Source organism: Notechis scutatus, chromosome 2 (assembly GCF_049901735.1).
Source record: "Notechis scutatus isolate UNSWTSFEM ecotype Mainland chromosome 2, rNotScu1.2, whole genome shotgun sequence".
In the NCBI taxonomy this organism is placed as follows: domain Eukaryota; kingdom Metazoa; phylum Chordata; class Lepidosauria; order Squamata; family Elapidae; genus Notechis; species Notechis scutatus.
Genome location: NC_142010.1, coordinates 259229804 through 259239980, shown reverse-complemented (window position 1 = coordinate 259239980; position 10177 = coordinate 259229804). Strand labels below are relative to the sequence as shown.

Genomic DNA, 10177 nt, shown 5'->3' with positions numbered 1-10177 from the left:
GCAGTCGGTTCAGGCCCGAATAGTCCGCGCGCCGCCCTTCGAACGCGGCGACCGTTGGAAGCATAGCAAAGGTGCCGCCCCTTTTTCCCCTCGCTTTCCCGCCCAATTGCCTTCCGCCGTTTGCAGGAGCGGCCGGGAGCCGCCAGGTGGCGCGGCCAGGACGCCGCGTCACGCCCTCAGCCGTTCTTTCCGGCCGCGCACCGCTTTTTCCTCCCTGGCGTACTTCCTGTGTCAGGTAGCGCCGCTGTTGCTGCCGGAAGTGGCGTCGGAAGGCTCGAGCTGAGGCGATCCCAGCGGCCTCCTTTCTGAGGTGACATTTCCCCCCCCCCCCACACACCTTCCTCCGGCTCCTTCTTTTTCCTCCCTCCTGCCCCGGGCCGAAGAAGCGGCACCGGCCACGCCAGAGGAGGAACGGAGAGGTGGGCGGGAGGGGGAGCCCCGGCCCCTCATGCTCGAGCTGGCCCTTCCCGCGGGGCCTCAGGCCGGGAAGAGCCTCAGAGGCCGCGGCGGCGGCGGCGGCAACAACTCTGGTGAGTGACTTCCCTTCTTGGTCGTTTCAGCCTCCCGGAGCCTCTCGACCTACGAAGGCCGAGCCCCCAAACCGCTCTCCGGGTATTCTGAGGGGACTGAAGGGCCCGCTTCCCTTTGGTCGCCTCGCTCGGCCACCTCGAGTCAGGCCGAGCGGGCCTGCTGAAAAAGACCCGTCATCCTCCCCGGACTTTCTTTGCTGCTTTTCCCTCCCTCGAAGCCCTTAATTCGCACCGCACCATCTTAGGCCACAAGAGCAACTCGGTCTGCCCTTTGGGCCGACCGGAAAACGGGGATAAGGGCCTAAACCGTGGTTAGTTTAAGAAGGGTTAAGCGTGTCGTGCAAAGGATTCATGTGGTCCAGTTAAGGTTAGTATGAGGCACACACTCCCCGTTACCCTGGTTGGAAGTGTGGGGAGGATGGAGATTGAACACATCAAACCGAAGGTGCATTAGATCTCGTTATGCCACTCTGTATTTTTGTTATGAATCAGAATAGAGGGCCCTTGGAGGTCACCTAGTCCAGCCCCCCTGCTCAAGCAGGAGACCCTGTACCATTTCAATATAAAATATGTTGAACCTGTGGAAACAATTCCTCCCTTTCCTCTTCCTTTTACAAGGAAAGACCTCACTGGCTGTCATCTTAATTCCAGAGGCAAGGATGTATTCTGGCTTTTGTTTGAATATTTTCCATCTCATGCTCGGTATTTTTTTTTTTTTAACTATAATTTTGAGATGAACTTCCCCTAGATGTTTTCTATGGATCTCCAGGAGATTATGGTCCTTACAAGGCTGTCCCAAAAGTGATTTTTTTCCCCCCAGAGGCAACTGGACTTTTTTTTTTTTTTGGCCTCTTGGGGGGAAAAAAAGCATCTTTGGGACAACCATGACCTGGATGTCTGAGAATCTCCATAGACTCCTTACAAGGTTGTTGCAATCCAACCCAGCAGTAAAGATTGAAGATTGGGGAGAAGTAGCATTTTCCCTAAATCATACCTGACTAACAGCTGTGGTTGCTGTGTTTTATCCTTCCTGTTTTTGCTGAAAATTACACTACAATGCTATGTGCTATGTGCTGATCCCCACACACACACACTAAAAGGATGGAAAATATGCTAGATGTTTTATTTTTGTGTTGTATTTTTAACTCCATGTCATGCAAGTAGTAATGTTTGTTTGTTTTTTATATATCTTTAGCTTTATCAATTTTAAGCCTGCTGGATTTTTTTTCTCTCTTTTATACGAATGTTGATTCAGTGGAATAATTTTGTAATTATTCATCTAGGCCTCTCAATTACACAAACAAGCAGCTTTACATAACTAAAAACAAAAAACATGACCAGTATAATATTAAAAAAAGCATAGTCACCCTGCTTCCTGGGTTGCATGAGAGGACATTGCTTTGTTAATAGGATCTAAAGTATGCCAACTCTGATTGTAAATATTATGAGAGGTCAGACAGTCTGTCAGATACACCATGTAGGGCTTTATAAGGTATCAGCTAGTCTCTTCACTTGTTCCTGAAAGCTTATTAGCAACCAGTGCAGCTCATAAAACATGTTTCATGGGCACAGCTAGGCTTGCCTATTGCTACATGTGTTGCTTCATTCTGGGCCAGTAATGGCTTTTGAATGGTCTTCAGGAGCGGTGGATACCCCATTGCAGTGGTTCACTCATAAGATGACCAATGCATGAGTAACTGCAAGGAAGGTCTCACAGTCCAGGTATGGTTGGTGCATAAGTGGGGATTGTGCAACAGCTTTCCTGGGCACAAGCTGTTTCACAAAAGCCTTCTCCTCAAGCAGGTGCTAAGAGTTTAGGTTAGGAAGACCACCAGATTACACTTTAGACCTGAAGGGGAAATGCAGCCCATTTAAGGATGAAGATCCCAAACCAAAGAATTTGAAGTAGCCATAGCCTCTCAATCTTCCTTGGGTTGAGTTTTAATCTGTGTGTCCCTACCCAGATTTCAACAGGCCTCAAACAGTGAGACAAGTCCTTCGCTAGGCAGAGAACTGTGTGTTATTCATGTACTAATAATACTTGACTCCAAACTGAAAAATTACTTTTCCAATTGACTTTATGTAGGTATTAAATAGGAGGGATGGGAATGTTGACCACTGTAGACCTTGACAAAGCAAGGACTTCAGACCCAAGAGTAACTTGAATCAGTCACAGTTACTCCTATCAATCTTATTCCCCCAGAGCTGGTCCAGAATAATACTATGAGGAAGCTGCTGAAAGGTCAAGGAAGGCCAGGAGAATGGTCCAGCTCCATCTTGGCTCCAGTATGGGTCATTAACAATGTTCTGATTATTCTATGTGCAACCAATGCTGTCTCAGTACAGTACTGAGTATGGTACTCAGCCTGAAACTCAACTGAAAAAGGTCTAGCAATTGTTAATTTAATTATGGCACTGGACAAAACCTTGAGAATATGGACAGGGCTGTGTATGAACAGAAATAACTGTAGATATTGGTGATACATATGGGTGGACTTGGCTTACTAGTCTCAGCTCTTTTTATTGCATCAAGTGCAATAAATCAGTGATTTAGAAATTGATGTTTTGGGGAAGTTAGAGAATTGCAGTTAAAGTTACAGCAATTTAGACAACAAAAGGAAACTCCCTGGACTTTACATTTTTGTTGCTTAGGATTGACAACCATAAATTGTCAATTTACATTAATGAGAGTCAGAGTATTAAAGTGGTAAAAGTACTAGATTAGGACAACCTAGGTTCAAGTTTAGCGATTATAGAAACTCAGTGGGTGATCACTATCTCAGCCTAACATTACACAGAATAAAACCTGGAGAAGGTTGCATACTGTACAGAACAGAATGTTTTGCCTTGAAATTCTAGAGTAAAAATTTAATAACCTCTCTATTGCTAGATTTTGCTGCTTATTCAGTGTTTAAATGATTATTCATGCATATAATTTTGCTCTGGATTTTTTGAGACATACTTTTGAATTCATGAAATATTAAAGAAATTAAGATTATTTCTATAAAACTTAAATTTTAGTAATAGTTCGGTTTGAACAAACATTGCTATTCTGGACAGTCAGAGACTCAGAGTCCATTGGAGTTGAGCAGCTGTAAGAAACCAAATAAAATTAGTTAAGGTGTTTTATTTATAATTATCTTAAGTTGTTTCAGTTATATTCTAGCCTACATTCAGATATTTTCAGTTTCATATCCTCAATTGTGTGATACTTTTTAGTGTCCATGGCACAGTATTAATAGTTTTATTTCTCAGAAGATCTCAGAAGATTTTTTTCAAGAATAACTGAGAAATAAACTTGAGCAATGTTTCCATGGGTGGAGTTCATTTGATGATGACTATGTGTAAAAGCTCTCTAGATATGAAATCTGTGTGAAAAACAGAGATACATGCAGAGCTGATTTGGCATCTGTGACCTTTCTTAATGATTATTGTGTTTTTAATATAAGAATGGATTATAATAATTTTGGCATTTTATACAAATTGGTTGTATAATTTGGATATCATAGAACAATAGATATATACTTTAGCTATTAAAGTGGACAAATATTAAAATTAAGGAAAATTTAGAAGACAAGGAAAGCTTAGCTTATTAATATGTGGATAGCAACTAATAGTTTATTTTTTTTGAAATTTAACTATTTCACCATCGAAATAACTTAAACACCTGCTTCTTTATTCTAATCTTGATTTTTTGTCTGCTTGTTTATCAAATACACTATCCATCTTTCTAAATGATTCTAGGCAATTTACAGATTAGAACCATAAAACCATATAAGAGACACAGTTAAAAAGATAGAATTAAAAACAGAGCTAAAAACAAAAAGGTGGAAAGAGCTCTCTCAAGCCATCAACCACCCCCAGGGTCATGTGATCACCTTTTGCAAACTTCTGACAAGCAAAGTCAATGGGGAAGCCAGATTCACTTAACAACTGTGGCAAGGAAGGTCGTAAAATCCACTTAGCAAATGTCTCTCTTAGCAACAGAAATTTGGGGCTCAATTGTGGGTCATAAGCTGATGACTATCTGTATTGTATAACTACAATATTTCAGTATGTTAATCTGAAGCCCTGAAATGCTTTTTAACATGGATGAGGGCCTAATTCGATGTCATTCACAGGTGAAATCACACAATATAGGCTGCAGTCAGAGGAGAATGATTCTATTGTATTTCAGAGCAAATAAATATAAGCTTTTGCTCAGTTGCTTACTGCTAACGAATATGACCAAGATCAAGGTTTTAAAACATTGAGCATGGTTCAAGCAACACTTTTTGTATGGAAGGTTCTTTTTTCAAGTGAGTTTGGAGTAGTCAGCAGCATGACTGAGCCCTTAGGGAGAAAGGTTGAAAGTCACAAACCTCTTCAAAGAAATTCTGTGTCTGCCTACCATTTCCCTGCCTGTATGTAGCAGCTGGAAGTAATTGCCTGTCTTTTATAGATAGGTACCTCACCTAACATTGTCCCCCATGGCCCCAGCATGATGCCCCCCCTCATAACCAATGGTGCTCTTCTGGCAGACTAAAAAGAAAAGACAAAGAAAATGATAGAAATTCTACAGTGCACCGTAGTTGTTTGGAAGTGTTGTGCCCAGCTAGGGATAGTAGCTCTTCTTTTTTTCCCCTTTGGGAGACAGACTGGTCAAAGAGGTAAACAAAATCAAAGGAAATGAAATAATGTATTTTAACTCTAGGTAGTTATATGAAAATATTCAGCACTGGAGGAATAAGAAGAACTGTTCAAATCACAGATTGTAATTTAAAAATATTTCCCATAGGAAAATATAAAACTCTGGTTTAAACCACAAACTTGCTGATGATTCCTAGAGAAACCTCTACTGTGTAAAGGAATTCCAAGTGACAAAACATGGAGTTAATCAGTTTGTACCGAGAAAATAAATGATTATCAAAGACAAAATAATAGATTTAGGCACACGCAGCAACTGAAATTAAACTTAACACATAATTCCTAGTTAGGCTTCTTCGTTATTTCTTAGAATAAAGTGCTATTTGATGTTCCCTGCTAGCATTCTTGCATTTTTATCTATCTTTTAGATATTTATATTTTATATTATAACTCTTTTATTCAGCCCCCATACTTAGCTTCCATCTTAGCCACCCATGTTTTAAGGTTCAAAACATTTCTATGTCGCAGAAAGGGAGTGGTTTGGGAATAAGTCTGCCTGCCCACAAGATCTCAAGCCAATCCTCACTTGAGAACATTGTGCAGAAACAGCAACATGCATTCCTTGTCTGGAAAGCAAGCTGTTAATCCTGTCAGTGCCAAGTGGCATTACAAAAAAAGGGTACTGCCGATAAAATTAAGTTTAAATGATGTCAGATGGATGTAATAGATTCTGGGGAAAGGAGTAATCTATAGTTTCCTCTGTATATCATCAACAATGGATTGACTGTTCAAGCACTGTTTCTCAAGTATTTTGATAGCATCAGATCTAGCTTGACCTCTGTGCATCATTATATTCTCATTTTTTCATTTGTTTCTGAATTATTTAGAATGTTACAATTTTCAGTATGTGTTAGGTAGACATTTGGTGCAGACACCATAGGTAGTTGGAGATAATTTCAAAAGTTAAATTTAGGAGACCAAAATTGTGTCAAATTGTGAAAAGGCCTTTAAGGTGGCTAACCTTTTGGGGCTCCTCTGCCAAAAATTGTGCACACACTCTTGTGCCAGCACCCAGAAGGCAATGCACCCCCCCCCCCCGCCCCCTGTGCATGCATGTGCAATCCCCCCTCCCCCTACCCGCTTTCCTGTACTGCTAGGTGGATATGACCTCGTTGACGACCCTCACTCTGTCAAGGACCTTGGAGTACTCATATCAAACAATCTAAGTGCCAGAGCTCACTGCAACAACATTGCCCAAAAGACATTAAGAATTGTAAGTCTAATCTTATGAAGCTTCTCCTCCGGAAATATCGAATTGCTAACTAGGGCATACAAAACTTTTGCCAGACCAATACTCAAATACAGCTCATCTGTCTGGAATCCACAGTGTATATCGGACATTAATACAATTGAGCGAGTCCAGAAGTATTTCACGAGAAGAGTACTACACTCCTCTGCTCGCAACAGAATACCCTATATCACCAGGCTTGAGATTTTGGGCTTGGACAACCTTGAACTACGCTGCCTACAATTGGACTTAAGCGTAGTACACAAAATTATCTGCTACAATGTCCTACCAATCAATGACTACTTCACCTTCGACCGCAATAATACAAGAGCACACAACATATACAAACTCAGTGTAAACCACTCCAAACTTGATGGCAGAAAGTATGACTTCAGCAACAGAGTGGTCAATGCCTGGAATGCACTACCTGACTCTGCTGTTACATCCTCTAACCCCCATTCCTTTAAACTCAAACTAACCATTATTGACCTCACCCCATTCCTAAGAGGTCTGTAAGGGGCGTGCATAAGTGCACCATCGTGCCTACCACTCCTGTCCTATTGTCCCTATTTATTCGTACCTATTTTCTGTATTCTTACTCATGTTTATACTTATACCTATTGTAATCGATTGACAAATCAAATAAAATAAAATAAAATAAAATAAACTTATCTTACTGCGCATGCGTGTGCCTCACAGCTGATTTTCAGCCAGTTTGAGGCCTTTTTCGGCCTCCCAGAGGCTTGAGGAAGGCCTTTGGCAGCCTTTGCAAGATGGAAAATAGGCCCGTTTCATCACTTCTGGTAATACCAGAAGTGACCAAACAGGCCTCTTTTTTTTTGGCCTGCAAAGGCTGCCAAAGGCCTTCCTCAAGCTTTTGGGAGGCTGAAAAAGGCCTCAAACTGGCCAAAAATCAGCTGGGAAGCGCAGTGCAGGAAAGCGGGTGTGTGTGTGTGTTGCACATGCATGCACAGGGGACGGGGGGGGGGGTGCATTGCCTTCTGGGTGCTGGCACGAGAGTGTGTGCACAATTTTTGATAGGAGACCCAAAAGGTTAGCCACCGCTGTATAGTCCGTCTTTGGTGAGTTGTGTTTGAAATAGTAATAGCACTTAGTCTTTATATACCGCTTCACAGTGCTTTACAACCCTCTCTAAGTGGTTTACAAAGTCAGTGTATTGCCCACAACAATCTGGGCCCTCATTTTATTGGCCGTGGAAGGATGGAATGAGTCAACCTTGAGCCGGTCAGGATCGAAAGAATCAAACTCATGCCAACGTGAGCAGAATTAGTTTGCAATACTGCATTATAACCACTGCTGCTTCACAGCTCTAGTGGTTTTATTATTATGTGAAGTGGTAGTTTTATTATTAAGTTAATTAAGAAACATACACACCTATACATCCTGCCTGAAATTAATGAAATTAGATGCATGTCTAATTTATTAAGCATAAGTGCTAAAAAATATAGTCAGGAAGAGAGCCTTCTTATGTTTGCATTATTTTCAAAAAGATTCCCACAGCCAAGAAAAGAGTGCTTTCTTTCGGGGTGTTTTTTTACTTTCTCGATTAAATGTATAGCCCTGAAACAATTATATTTCCCAAAAGAGTTTATGGTGATAATGGAAATACTGGTAGTCTGTAAAATAGTTAATATAGGTAATGTAATTAAAATGCAAAGCTTTATAGTTTAAAGCATAAACATAAAGCTGAGTTGTTACTGAGTAATTTCCAAGTTGTTATTCAGTAATCTGAACTTTTGTGATGCAATTTGGAAGGCTAAAATGCTGTTTCTGTGAGTTTTGAATGCTTCGCTTTTTTCTATTTTTTCCTTTTGTTATGGTTATAAACCATGATATATCAATACAAATCCAATAACATTTGCACAGTATTAAAAAAATACTTCCCTTTCTGACATCCCAGTCAGTCGTAGGGCGGGTGAATTGCCAAGAGGCCAAATTTTGGCATAATTTCAAACAGTCACTGTAAGTCAAGGACTACTTGTATTGGCAGCTCACAGGTTAAATAACTGCATGTTGTACTCTTTATGATCTGTGAAGCCCTCTGCATTTCTCCAACTGATTATCCACTGTGGGCAGCAGTAACATTAGTTTTCTTCTGCTAGTAGCAATGATAAAAATGATCAAAGGAAAACAGAAACTGGCTACAATTATTGGGGACAGGCAAAAATGGATCTTCTAAATCAGGGTTTCTCAAAAGAGAAACTTCCTCTTCATCCCCATCAAGTATATTCAACAATAGTTTATCAAATCTCTTAAAATATACCCAAATACATCTTCGTTTTATATCTCATCCCATTTTCTGTAAACTCATATCTAAATCCTCGGCTCGCTTTATTATTTTGCAAATGTCCAATAAAAGTTGACAGAAGTATCTAACAGCATAAATATATATAATCCTATTTTTATTTAAAGCCTAATCCCCCAATACCTCATAATAATCAGAATTAAATCTCAATTAGCAATTAAACATGACAAAGATTAAATTTTTTTAAACATTACTGATTTATATATGAAAAGTAGTAATATAGATATTGCTAACCAAGCATTATCCTAATAGTATAATTCCAAAGCAAAAATTATGCAAAGTAATCATTAACCACCAAAGATCGCAACCATTATTATAATATCCTCTTACACACATTTATATGTATATGTATGTATGTATATATGTGTGTGTGTATATATATGTGTTGTGGCTCGGAGGTTTGAGCCTGCTTTGTCAGAGGTCGGATTTGGTCAATGAGGAAGAGGAGGATTTGGCTCTGAGGTTTGAGCCTGCTTTGCTAGAGGACACAGACTTGGACGGTGAGGAAGGGGAGGATTTGGCTCTGAGGTTTGAGCCTGCTTTGTTAGAGGATTTGGAATTGCCTTCCTCCCCAGGACTTTCCTCCTCGGCAGGACCTTCCTCCCTGATTGTGCCTCAGGTGTCGGCAGATAATCAGGAGGACGTATCAGAGCCTCTGGCTGAGGAATGTTTGGTTTGATGCGAGGCAAAGACGCAGGCAAAAGCGTGAGATGCAACGCAGAAGGAAAGGACAAATCAGAGACTGAGATGAGAGACTGACACGCCCCACAGGGAATAAAAGTGGGTGTGTTAGCTCTGGGTTCTTGTTCGGGACAACGTGTTGATTTGTGATAGAAGCTTAGAAAAATTCTGTGTGTGGCGATAGCCTGTGATTTATGTTCTTGCTTTATTATTGGACTTGGCAGACAGCTTGTGTGAGACTGCCAAGGACTTTTCTGGCTAAAGGAATTTAACCCTGTCATTACTGGTCTTGTCTGCTTGTGTATATTCCTTTGGAAACTTGGACTCTCACCTCGTTGGCACAGGTGAGACATAACATATATGTATATATCAAATTGTTAACATCTGTTTTATTACCATTATCTCTCAAAATCAGTGTCATCTTTATCAAATTCCAGTTGTATTTTCAAGTGCAGCCTCTCCAACAAATCTCTCGTATTTTAATAAACCACATCATACTTTTGGTATCTTATTTGTGTATCTCTATTGTTTTTAAATAGTCCTCGTTCAATTTGTAGATCTAATATCTCCATCTCTTTTTTATGGATTATAATTTTAGAACACTTTATAATATCCTTTTACATTTTATTCAGAGTAGCCTGATTCTCTTCAACATTTTTGGTTGCAACATAGAGTTAATTAATTCACACGGTTCTTGAGTCCACTGGTTGTAAATTTTCTTTAACA

The 10177-nt window shown here is 40.3% G+C and overlaps 1 protein-coding gene across 6 annotated transcripts in view; it reads left to right on the top strand.

Annotated features, from left to right (window-relative positions):
• The first annotated feature begins 233 nt into the window (after nt 1-233).
• Nucleotides 234-10177, top strand: part of ARK2N (arkadia (RNF111) N-terminal like PKA signaling regulator 2N) — a 64475-nt gene continuing 54531 nt past the window's right edge. For 3 of the 6 annotated variants that reach the window (XM_026688419.2, XM_026688417.2, XM_087958696.1), the window contains exon 1: nt 250-530. The gene's annotated coding sequence lies outside the window, so the exon portion shown is untranslated. Of the gene's footprint in view, nt 531-10177 lie in introns of all 6 variants that reach the window. The other 3 variants (XM_026688418.2, XM_026688420.2, XM_087958697.1) reach the window with 3 other exon arrangements.